Genomic DNA, 13,787 nt, shown 5'->3' with positions numbered 1-13,787 from the left:
GGCCACTCCCTATGATATTTGGGGTGTATCAGAGGGAGGGGTGTCATTGTCAAGGTAAGAATTAAGGACCCCAACCCAGTGTCCTCTGGTATTTGTGTTTGCTGGTGAACAGCTGTTGTTCACCTGGACTCTACTTGAGATTGAGGTCCAAGGTCTACATTTAGGAAACTTGCATGTATGATATTGACCATTTCTGTTCCCAGAAGGTTCGACATTACATATTTTAAACAAGATAGGGTGCAATATTAATATTCTCTTCCAGTGTTGAGAAAGGCAAGCTTAATTAAAGGCCAAAGATAGGAGTTTGTACATTGGGTTCACATTGAAACTAAATTTTATGTGAAATTTATCACCTAGTAGCATATAATTGATTTTTAAAAATTTAACTTACAAGTAAATATCAAGTTACAATTTAGACGACTTTTAGAAAATGTTCTGAGAACTAAAAAACAAATCCACATAAAAGTCACTCCTCTTGCCTCCTAGTTAAAGAAACCTGCAGGAAGGAACACAGTTTATGAAGCGATGTGTTCGGTAAAGTCGGTACATTGTGGCCACTGTTCTCCTTGCTTCTCGGGGCCGCAGTGGAGTCAGCGGGAAAGACATGTGGCAGATGCGTGCCTGCTAAGGCTTGTTGATGTGCATCAGTACTTTAAGCATTTCTTTTTATCAGTCTTAGACCGTTTTCACTTCAAAGATTCAAGTCTTTCCCACTTAAAAAAAATACAGAAAATAACTAGTGAGTGTCCAGAACTTTTGGTGACGATGTTGTCACAAACAGGGACTAACAATGCTCATCTCCATGACATGACGAGTGAATCATCACAGGGGCTGTTTTGTGTAAAGGACGCCCAAACAGCTGAGAGGAGAGGTGTTGCTGTCCAGCTACTGGGCGACCCACCAAACACTTCCTTAAGGGGAGTCCAGAGCCTCCGCAGCCCTCCCATCAAAGGCAGCAATGGTGCCACTGACAGGGAACACTTCATACCCAAGACGCATTGTCAAAACGACACATGTTTAACACACAAATGCTCTAACCTCTCTAAGATAACATAATGACACACAATGAAATTATCTCTTAAAAATGAAAGCAGTGAAATTGTTTTCAGATAAAAATAGAAAGAAAGGTACTATAAACTGTGAGAATGGTCTTGTGTCGCCAAATTCTGTTTTATCCTTTTGTTGTGAGGCACTTGTTCCTGAAAATAAAGGGAGAAATTCTAGAAATGAAGAAACCTAACCTTCCAAAGGAAGAATTTCCTCAACTCTGCTAGTCCCAGATCGTTATATTTTCTGACAGAAAAGCACAGACTTGGACTTTACTCTGTTAGGCATGAGACTCATATTGTGTCAAAGGTTAGGAAGCGTCTCTGTAGAGTTGTGGAGGGCAAAGGTGTCATAAAAACAAATAGCTGTGCTTGTTAGCTTATGTTTTTAACCTCCAGGCTCCAGTAGTACTCCATTGGGTTTCCCCAGGAGGATCTGCTTGTTAATCGCCCAGAATGTGACGACATATTTGTTTAGATTCTGCTTAGTTGCATCCTTTACTCGTGTAATTTTAAAATTGTTTTCAAGCGTAAAAAATGGGTGGTTTAATTAAAAATCATTACTCATGGTGAAAGGGTTTGCTCATAGTTCATTCAAATTTTGGTATTTGTCGCCATCTAGTGGTAAATGGGAGACTAACTCCCACAAAGAGTTAACGGTAAACTAGGAAACTGGGAGGTGGCAGTTACTCTATCCTCTCCTTTCAGGGTACCCTGAGTCTGAGTCGACATCAACCTGATGGCACAGAGTTTGACATTGGGGAGTGGAAAATATTTTTAAAGTTCTCTTATGTGTACTTCCTAGCTCTGTAATGTTTTAATGAATTCATAAAGGAGACCGAGCTGCAGAATGGCATAGCCATTGAGGCACTGAGATCAAGGGTTTGAACGCAGCAGCTCCTCTTCCGTAGACAGACCAGCCTGTATGCTCACTTTCAGATTTACAGATTCAGAAACCAGGAGTAGTTCTACTCTATCCCATAGAGCTGATATAACTTGAAACCAATTCAAAAGACCAAAAAACAAACAAACATGATCATACCAAAAAACAGGATGCAGAAAAAGCATTTGACAATATCCAAAACCCATTCCTTTTTTAAAAAAATCATTGTACTGGGGGCTCTTACAGTTGTTGTCACAATTCATACATCCATCCATTGTGTCAAGCACATCTGTACATTGTGTCAAGCATCTGTACATTTGTTGTCATCATAATTTTCAAAAACATTTCTTTCTTCTTGAGCCCTTGGTATCAGCTCCTCATTTTCCTCGATCTCCCCCACCCTCCCTCCTTTATGAACCCTTGATAATTTATATATATATATGTTTTCATGTCTTACACTGACCAATGTTTATCCCCCTGGGAGGGGTCATATGAAGATCATTGTGATTGATTCCCCATTCATCTCCCCCCTTTACCCTTCCCCTCCTGATACTGATGCTCTCATTATTGGTCCTGAGGGGTTTATCTGTCCTACATTCCCTGCCAACATCCATTCCTAATAAAAACTCTCAAGAGGATAGGATTGGAAGGGAAAACTCTCAATAAAATAAAGGCCATATATGAAAAACAACAGCTAATATTACACTCGATGGAGAAAAGCTGAAAACATTTCCAATGAATAAGGGGACCTGATAAAGATGTCCCTTACCCCTACTCGTACGCAACATTGTCCGGGAAGCCCTAGCCAATACCATAAAACAATGGCAAGGCATCAAGGTAGTGCAATTTGGTAAAGAAGAAGTGAAACTTTTGCTATTTGCAAACGATATGATTTTGTATATTGATAATCCCAAAGTGTCCACAATAGGATTATTAGAAACAATTGAGGAGTTTGGTAGTGTAGCAGGATACAAGATTAGCAAGCAGTAATCAATTGGATTCCTATATACCAGTGATAGGAATGCTAAAAAATATATCCAGGAAGCTAGAACATTCACAATGGCTGTGCAGAAGCTGAAATACTTAGGAATAAACCTAATCAAAAACCAAAAGACCTGTATGAAGAAAACTAGAGGACATTATTACAAGAGACCAGAAGGGATCTATACAAATTGAAGAACAACCCATTTTCGTGGATTGGAAGACTTAATGCTGTGAACATGTCAATCTTACCTAAAGCAATATACAGATTCAATGTAATCCTGATCCAAATCCCAGCGTCAGTCTTCAAAGAGTTGGAAGAACTGATTACCACTTTCATATGGAGAGGGAAGAATTCCAGGATATTCAAATAACTCCTCACAAAGCAGCACAAAGTAGAGGGCCGTACCCTTCCTGACTTCAAATCCTACTATACAGCCACAGTTGTCTAAACGCTGGTACTGGTGTAATGGTAAACACATGGGTCAATGAACTGGAACATAAAACTCAGAAATAAAAACATTTGCATATAGACAACTGCTTTAGATAAAGAGCCCAAAAGCATGACATGGGAAGCAGATGCCCTCTTCAGTAAATGGTGCTTGAAAAATTGGATATCCACCTGCAGAAGGATGGAATGAGAGCCATATCTCACCTCATGCACACAAACAAACTCAAGGTGGATCAAAGACTTGAATGTAAAACCCAAAACTATCAGGATCATTGATGAGAAAATCAGGACAAATCTGAGTGCCCTAGTGCAGGAATTGCCCAGGCTAATAGAAATAACACAGGAAACACATTCCATGGGAGACAAAATAGATGAGTGGGACCTGTTAGATATGAAGCACTTGTGTACGTAGAAAACTTTCATTTAGAGAGTAAAAAGAGTCCACAGACTGGGAAAAGATCCTCAGTAATGACATAAGGGACAAAGGACTAATTAAAATCTATAGTATTTACAAGTCTACAACAAGAAAAACATAATCCCCCGAGAAGGTGGACAAAGGACCTGAATAGACCATGCACAAAGGATGACATTCAAATGGCTTTAAAACACATGAGGAAATGCTTCCATTCACTGGGAAATGCAAGTCAAAATAACCATGAGATACCACCTAATATCTATAACTGTAACCGATTTTTAAAAGTTGAGAACATCACATGCTGGAGAGGATGTGGTGAGAATGGAACTCTTATCCACTGCGGGTGGTCTTGTAGATATGTACAATCACTGCGGACGGCAATATAGTGATACCTAAACCAGACAACAATTGGAATACCATGTGATCCAGCAATCCCATTACTGGGCATATATTCAAAGGAAATAAGAAACAGATCACGAGGAGATGTTTGCAAGCCCCCATGTTCATCACAGCACTGTTCACCATAGCAAGAAGCTGGAAACAATCCAAATTTCCATCAGTAGATGATTGGATCAAGAAACTCTTACATGCACAATGGAATAGCACGCATTCCTAAAAAAAATAGCGATGAATGTAAGAAGCACTTCAACACATGGCGTGGAGGGAGCAGGAAGTCTTTATGCTGAGTAAAACTAATCAAGAACAAAAAGACAAATTCTGTAGGAGTCCACTGGTGTGGAATTAAGCAGCAAAGTGGGCACAAGCCCAGGCTTGTCGGACATCCAGGCTATTGACTGGGGCACCAGACAGCCTCACAGAGAACCTCTGGTGCTAATGAAGAATATACCACCACTCCAGGTAAGCATTTTAAGCGGGTAAGTATTTAGAAATGCACTAGGCCGGGGTTGGGGGTGGGGGGCTGAGGCGACTCAAGTCAGTGGGGATCAAATGGTCAAGGGAGGAGATAGGGGGATGCATAACATGAGGTTGACATGCATATCTGTGAGAAGCCCCCCACCACCCCCACAGGTAGACAGGCCTATCAGAGGGAGGAAGGATACAGATGGGAAGAACCATACAGGAGCAAGGAAACAGAGCAAACACTTCTCGGGGAACACAGTGTCATATCTGTTGGTAGGAAAAGAGGGGACACTGACTTCCAGGTCTGAGGAAGAAGGACTGAAAATGCTTTGGGCAGGGAGGGCTTTCAGGGGCATGAAGGACCACAATGCGAAGGGCCACATTGACCCGGGCTTCTGAGTGCATCCTGGGGACGCAGACCTGGTGTGGTGGTGCATTGAGACACTGAATCCTGGATCTTCAAGGCACACAGCATGCTCTAGAGCAGTGGTTCTCAACCTTCCTAATGCCACAGCACTTTAATACAGTTCATCATGTGGTGGTGACCCCAAACCATAAAATTTTGTTGCTACTTCATAACTGTCATTTTACTACTGTTATGAATCATAATGTAATATCTGATATGCAGGATGTATTTTCATTGCTACAAATTGAACATAATTAAAGCACAGTGATTAATCACAAAACAAAATGTAAATATATATTGTGAAAAATTTATTTCCCTTACAAATAAATGAGATTTTGTCTTGAAGCATGGTGTAGCATGGGTAACAGCCTTTATATAACAACAGTAAACTACATTACTACATTTTGTGTCAGTATGGGTAAGAACCCAACATCTCAGTTCCTAAGACCACCAGAAATATGTGTTTTCCAATGGTTTTGGGTGATCCCTGTGAACGGGTTGTTCAATCCCCAGTGGGGTCGCAACCCACAGGTTGAGAACCGCTGCTCTAGAGGCTGCACCAATGAGATCCCATGAGGGAACTCCACTGGGTGGATTGAATTCTACCTCATACTCACCTAGAAATTCGAGGGCTTAAGCCAGAGGAAGCAGGAGATAGCTTTATCAATTCTGGAGAGCTGTTGGTAGGTGCACAAATAAGGTCTTATTACATCAATGCCTTAATTTTGTATTAAGATATGTGTTATACTGGCAAACCTGTGACGATCATTCTAATGCATTTGGGTTTTGTTTGTTCATATCAGGGTGTTTCAGACATGCTATGGAGTGAGGGATTACCCTCTTGAATTTGTGAAATAAATTTTTTGGGTTTTTTTTTTTTTTTGGTGAAAGAAACCCAAGATGGATGAACCAAACAGAATAAGGAGGCTGGGGAGGGGCAGCAGAAAGTGTGTATGGGGACGGTGATAAAAGGGTGAGGAAACAGAGCAAACACATCTGGGGGAACACAATGGCATATATGGATGGTATGGGTGGTGTGGGGTTCTCACAGATAAAAGGGAGATGATGCCAATGTGCCCAGAAAGAACAGGATGCTTGGGACGTGATTATGGAAGCAATGGCACTATTCTGCTTGTTGAGTTTGAACAATGCAATGACATGACATTTGGGTTAATTCCCAAGTGAGAATAAATTGCAAGACCAAACAAACAAACCAACATAGACCCAGGAATGGCTTTTGGGCTCACACTAAATCCCAGCTCCAACTTGTAACAATTAGGACTTACATCATGGCCCTGCTCAGTCCTCCAGGATGGGAACACAGAGGAGACAGGCGCTACAGAAAAATGTGGTGAAGAAACTAGATGGTGGCTGGCTACCAGATAAAATAGCATCTGGGGTCTTAAAGTTTCAGAACAAGCAGCAATCTAAGTGAGATGTCAACTAAGTCCCCATGGAAGAAGCACACCATGAAACATACAATCTGAAGTTGAAGGGAGGGATTAGTATCAGAGTCTAAATTATGAGGGTCTGGTTTGCAGAAGGTTATGGATGAGTGGGAGCCCAAGACTCATTGGTGGAGCTAGATAGGAAATAAACCTCCAGTGAACAACCTCTATCCACAGAGGGATAGAAGGAAAGTGGTCACTAACCGGAGTGCATTGGTGAGTAGGGTATAGAAGATCAGAGGCAGAAACCTAACTTGAACAGTTAAAATTTGTCAGCAGATCCCCCTAGGATGCATGCTGGATATGATCCTGTTACTGCAATCTTATGTTTTGGGGAGTTATATTGTTTTGTTTGCTTTTTTGATTGCACATATTAAGGGGTATCTCAGGAGTGTTATGTCATTGGGGCTTACCCTCTTGAAATTGCAGTACATGTGTTTTCATTTGGGGGAGGGTTGAAAACCAGGAATGATGAACCTATAAAGTCAACAAATGAAACAATGGTTTTTCAGGGAGGGGGACCCAGAGGTGGTGGTGGGTGCAGGGGTGATGACATCAAGGGACCCATATAGAAAAAGAAAGTTTGGAAACTGATTGTGGTAGCAAATGTACAATTCTGCTGGATGTGATTGAACTATGGAATTATTTGATATATGTATTAACCCCAATTAATGATAAAAAAAGTTGGAACCAACTCAATGGCACTAAGTTAGGTTAGGTTTGAATTGAGTGTATTCATAAGATACAGAGACTCTATAAGAAAAAAACTTTTAAACTAGAAATCATGTGATATTTTTCATACATTTTAAAATATAGACATAAGCTATACGCATTAATAGTATGGATAAACATAAAGAAAAAATAAGTCCTTACAGAAGATGAGAGTCTCTAAATGTGTTTTCAAAGTATAGAGTACATTAATTATTTTATAAAGTATTATGCTTATTAAAATATTTTTAATTGGGGCATTAGAAAACTAGGTTAGTCATAGATTTTACATTTCAGGAAATAGCATCATTAATGAAGTGTAGATATTTGGAAACCATCCTAATCCTGTTTATCTCCCTTCTCCTCCTTAAGAAATTGTCCCTAGACACTAATTCCATGCCGTCACTCTGATTTATTCCCCAATGCTCTGCTGCCATCTTCGATGGCTTTATCAATAGATGGAAAGAGCATTTCCCAGGCTTTGTTTTCCCAGACTGTTCTGTTAGGTCTCTCTCGTGGGAGAAAACGTCCTTGGCTTAGTGCAAGAAAGAATTCACAGCCTGGCTTGTGATCCAAGTGAGTGTATAAAGGATAGAAGTGGCACAAATGTGCGGGACCACATCCTGGGCACACTGCACTGTGTGTCGGAGCTGCTTGGGGAGAGAGGGCCAGAGCAAACTTCTGACTTGTCAGGGCGTCCCACTGGGAGGCGTGAATTAAATTCACCTGGCCCAGATGGGCCATTCCAGGTGCATTGCCCACCTAGGTGTACCACCCCTTCTTGGCCTGAAGCTCGAACCTCTGAACATGCACAGTGGAGACATTCCAGTCCCCGTGCTAGCTACCTAACATTGTCCCCCTGAAGAGGTATGGACCCAAATCTTTGGGCTACTGGGCGATGACATCTCCTGCTACTTCTTGCTGGCAAAAAGGGCAAAGTGGGGCTTTGGGTCCACACCCTTCTTAATCTGTGGAAAGGGGTTGTCTGCTCAGGGCCCAAGATGGATGAGGTTGAGGTGGTCCAGGAGCTGGTGGTCCTGGAGCTTGCACACTTGGTTCAGAGACCTTGGTAACCTGAGAACTTCTAGAAAAAACAAACAGGTGAACAGTTTAGGGAGATAGCGGTAAGGTTGTGAGGTGGCGGTGCCCTTGGTGGCCGGTTCGTGTCACAGGAAGTAAAAAAGTCTTAGGACTGACAGGCAGGGGAGTTTGTTCACTGTAAACCCAGGAACGGGGTAAAAGCATCCACCGGATTAGAGGCTGTGATGGATGTGAGGCAGCGTTCCTGTGGAGCCCCTGTCTGTCCTGGAATGGTGGTGATACACCCCCAGCAGCTCTCAGGCGGCTTGTCTGTATGCTGCTTCTGAGCGGTCTGGGTGCAACAGCTTCCATGGTTCCACCTGTGAATGGGGCCCGGGGCCCAGGGAAGGAGGCGAGGACGGGATAGGCAGCCCAGTAGCTAGGAGGACAGCCACTGACCGTGCTGCCACATTGACTGCTCACCCGAGGCTCCAGACCTGCTGCAGCTCTCCTGCTGCTTTGCTGGCCTGGCCAGGACAATCTTCAATGACAACTGCTCACTGGCCTGTGGGTGCCCTTCCTCTTGGCCATCTGCCATAGGACAAGTGGCTCCCTGGTGGCCAGCTTGCTCGCTGGGGTGGCATGGTCCTTGGGCGGCCTATCCAGTTAAGGCAGTTCTGTTCCCAGTGGCCTGGTTCCCGACAAACATAGCACTTGGCACTTTGGTCCTGGATCTGGGAAACCTGGGAGGCGGTTGACAGGCAGTTAGCAAGTGTAGCCAACACTTGGGCATGCTTGATGTCCTTCCTTCTCTCCTCCTGAACCTGTACCTCCTCTTCCCTATTGTAAATGTCAAACTGCTGATACCCATCTAGAAAGCACAACAAAATTACTGGGAGCTCGATGCCTCAAGGTCAGTAATGTCGTTTCAGCGCACACTTCTAGAATGCCGTGAAACTAGGCCCTCAAGCAGGTGTCCCTGTTTAAGGGAGAGGTCAGGGCCCCAGTCTTTGCTGGAAAACTGGTCCCGACTGTTTTCTAGACAGCAAACACTGGCCTCCGGCTTGGGTGACCTTACAGGGCCTGCGGAGGGAATTACTGGCCCGAGTGATTCACCGACCTCCAAAGGTGAGACCACTGCTTGGAATGGCCTCCCAGTAGCCTTCAAAGGGGAACGCTGGCAGGAGCAAGCTCTTGAACCTGTGAAGGGTAGGAAGGATTGCTCAGTTGCTCAGGGAACATTTTAGGGAAATTGGGATAGCTGGATCCAAGATGTACTAAAGGCAGTGTTGCTGAAAGGCGAAAAAAAACAGGTACTCAGGGGCTTGGTTCCCGGATGCCTTTGGCCTTGGCTTTAGCAATGGAAAATCAGCTGGTAGGAAAACAAACCCCCTGAGCACCCGGCAAATGCTGAAATAAACCCCCTGCAGGACTGAACAGCTTGTTGTAAACACAGGAGAAAGCTAGAGGGAAGGGAAGCCTCCGACCCTGGGACTAGGCAGGGCTAACCCCCAGGGCCCAAACAGGCAGCCTATTAGGCAACACCACCCATGTGTTTGGAGCTGTGGGTGTAATCCTGGCTATGGTCACATGCTGTTGCCCTACAGCAAAAATGGTGGACACTGGGTGGCACCATTCCGCCAGGGAACGAAAGTCACATGGTCTGGAAAATGGCACCCTCCACACATGACCTAGTCAACTGGTGGTGGTGGGGGAGGGTGAAAGCCACTGAATCTAGAGTCCTGCAGAGACCAACAGGGTTTATGTGTGTGCACACGGCTGTCTAGCTGGCTGGGACACAAAGCAGCCCACTGAAAAGCAAAAAGGCGTAGTTTGTGCATCCAAGCCCCCAGAAACACAAAAAGACAGACCCATAGCCTCTCCTAAAAATAGGGAGCAGAAACAGAACGACAGACACGAAGTGATAAGGCTTCCACAATACCAAAGAGTCGATTCTGCGACTTCCATGTCAGGATAAATCCCCACTGGTGTCCTTTCCAAATCACACGCATTGCGCTTTTAAAGTCCAGCCGAACGCTGTTTCCTCAGCCGGATGTATCTGAGTCACCATTCCATAATGTAAGGTCCCTCTTGTGGCAGACATTCATTGGTCCTTGGCTTTGCACGAGAAAGAATTCACTCCAAAGCCTGCCTTGTGATCCAAGTGAGTTTATAAAGGATAGGAGTGGCACAAATGTGCGTGACCGTGTCCCAGCCACACTGCAATGTGTCAGAGCAGCTGGGAGAGTGTGCAAGAGCACACCTCTGGCTTTCCAGGACCCCCATTAGGAGGCGTGGTCGATGGTACTGACTGACCCCATTGGCTGAATTAAATTCACCTGGCCCAGATGGGCCAATCCAAGTGCATGGCCCTCCTAGGTGCACCATCTCTTTGTTGAGTCAGGGACAGGCTCTCAGGGCCTCAACCCTTCTCCCTGCTAGTACCGGGAAACGAAGCTGATGGACAATTCTTGGAATAGGCTCCAAGAATAACTGCCTTTCCTCCCCACCTGCAACAGCTGGACAATTAGACTAAGGGGAAAATATGACAGCAGTGGAAAATCCCAAGCAGCTGCATACCCTCCCCCTCCCCAAAGGGACCCTCCTTGGCCCCTCCTTTAAAAGCCCACCATTCTCCTCACTGGGCGCAACTTCCCTGGACTACTTGCTAGACTGCGGAACCTTGTCCGAGAGCTTCTTCTTTAATAAAGAGCTCTTTCAGCCTCTTAACTTTTTCTCTCTTTGCCCTTGTACCTTAACTTACCTCCCATTTGGTGCTGAAAACCTAATAGGAGAGAAGGGCTCCTGATGCACCCCTTCCCTGTCTTAGGCGAGTGTGGCGTTCTCTTCCTGACTCACCAAGACTCCAGTTAGTTCTCTGCACTGTGTCTTGTCTCACCTTGGCTTCAGCAAATCCCCACTTTCCATGTAGCCCCCCACCTTTGTCTCTGTGTTTCCTTCCTGGGTTTCTGCCAATGACAGGACCGCTGGCCCTGGGTCTGGCACTCACTGTGCCCTCAGACTTCACTCTATTGCAGAAGACATTTGGGGGCCTTTTTCTACTTGTTCATGTGCTTTGTGTTTTCGGCTCTACAGTGACTTCTCTAAAATCTTCTAATTCCCCTTTTCTTATCCTGGACAGAGGCCTCTGACCAACTCTCTATTTTATCAGTCACAGAGCAGGCCTCCTTCCTCAGCTTCCTTTGTGCCTCTGTCTGCCCACGGTCCCCGTCTGCTGAACAAGCTGCAGATCTGCACCAGGGAACCCTCCCAACTGTGAGAGTCCAGGACTCTCCCCAGTCTCTGACTCCGATTGGAGCGCCCATGGAATCAGAGACCTTCCTCTCACTCCAAATGCGGCAAGGGAACTTGGGGATGCCCTACTTCCACTTCCACTTTTCCACATTTGGGGGCACAATGGGAAGCCAACAATTCAAGCTTCCCAGGGATAGACCTTTGGGGTGTTTGCTGGCCAATCTCTCTAAACTAGGATTGGCCCAGACCTGCTGTCTAAGCACCTGGTTTTCTTTTGTAACCAGCTGTGGCTTCAATACCAATTGGACAATGACTCTTGCTGGCCAAAAAAACAGTACTTTCGATTTTAACATTCTCTGAGACCTTGATAAATTTTGCCAGCGTCTCACAAGTGGTCTGAAATTCCTTATGTCCAGGGCTGCTTCTTTCTTTGCTCCTGTCCCTCTCTATGTACTACCTGTCAACCCGCCCAGGTGCTCTTAGCACAGTCCCCTTCTCCAATTCTACCATACCCCAAGGATAAAAAACAAACTTCCCCCACACCCGTCTCTTCTGACTCCCTGGAGTCACTGTCCCTGCCCTCAGCTTGTCCTCTACCATACTCAGCTCCTTCAGGACCTAGCTCCCAGTCCCCTAACCCACCCTCCCAGTCCTCCCCGGTCTCTTGCCACACCAAATCACATCAAACACTAGTTTGGGCCCTATGTGAAGTCGCAGTGGGGAGGGCCCAGTCACGCGTCATTTTCTCTCACCGATTTATCTCATATAGAAAAGCTGCTGGGCTCCTTTACACAGGCCGCAACTACTTATGCCAGAGTTTTGTTACCTCACTCAGGCTTATGATCTCACTTGGCACAACAGCTATATAGGCTCAGCATCTACCCTCACGCCAGACACTGCAGCCCACCAGCACACAGACCAGGTCCACCTTACCGATGCCACTACGCCTGTTGGCGCCCAGGCAGTTCCATGAGAAGAGCTGGGAAACCTCCAAACACCCACCTCAGCTGAGCAGATACTTTCCTTTCTTAGCTTTGTGGGATTTTTCAGACATTGGATCCCCAACTTTTCCCCCATAGCTAAGCCATTGTATGATACAGCAAAAGGCACTCCCAGTGGATCCCTGGATTCCCCTTGGGTGGTCAAGGAGGCTTTAAAAAGCTACAGGAAACTCTTTTACAATCCTCCCCCCTCACCCCCCCACATTGTGTTTGCCAAATCCTAATAAACCCTTTCTTCTTTTCACTGACAAAAAGCAGGGCATGGCAGTTGGAGTCCTCACCCAGCCTCTGGGACCCACCCACTCTCCAATTGTATGCTTATCCAAACAGCTAGACACAAAGGTCCAGGGATGGCAGCCGTGTCTCCAGGCCTGGCAGATGCCACTGTCCTCACCAAGAAGAACCTCAAAATAACCCTGGGACAACCCCTTCAGGCCTTTTCTCCCCACGGACCTATTGTCACACCATTTCCTCTCCTTGCTTCCCTCAGGTAGGATGCAGGAAATCCATCTGCTTTTTCTCAAAAATCCAGACTTAAGTTTGCATCAATCCCCCTTGTTTAATCCAGCTACTCTCCTCCCAAATACTTCTGCTGCCCACTGTGACCATTCGTGCCCACAGGTCATTGGGGAGCTTACCCAGCCCTGACCTTCACGACCAGCCCTTCTCTCACCCTGACTTCACCCTTTTTGTGGATGGAATCTCACAGGTAGACCCCCAGGGACACAGGCAGACAGCACATGCAGTTGGTTCACTTAACAAAGCATGGGAAGCAATGTATCTTCCTCAGGGCACCACTTCCCCAAAGGCTGAACTGATTGTCCTCACCAGGGCGCTTCATCCGGCCAAAGGGAAATCAGCCAATATTTACACAGATTCCAAGAATTCTTTTCTAATAACCCATTGCCAAGCTGGAATCTCGAAAAAAAAGGGGATTCCTCTTTACCAAAGGATCCCCTATAGCAGGGTTGCCAAACTGGGGGCCGCATGCAGCCTGTGTAATTTTTGTGGCCCGTGATCCTCTGAAATAAAATGAAAATAGAAAAAAATTGTTATGAAGAAAGTAGTGCTTAGGGGAGATCTAGGCAATACCGTACACACAATTGCCTCATTAGCCCTTTATCTACAGAAGACAAATATATACCTGGCCCAGTGCCTTTCCTGGGGGCCTGTGGATGTGTTTAAACATGCTGACTCAGTTCCTGCGATGTTTGTAAGTGAGATATCTGCCACTCTCAGCGTCACAAGCAACCCTCCCAAACCATAGGGCACTAGATCTCCCAACAGTGGAAAAGGTGGTACTTGTATGTTT

Source organism: Tenrec ecaudatus, chromosome 10, assembly GCF_050624435.1.
Source record: "Tenrec ecaudatus isolate mTenEca1 chromosome 10, mTenEca1.hap1, whole genome shotgun sequence".
Lineage (NCBI taxonomy): Eukaryota > Metazoa > Chordata > Mammalia > Afrosoricida > Tenrecidae > Tenrec > Tenrec ecaudatus.
This window is presented reverse-complemented; position numbering follows the sequence as displayed.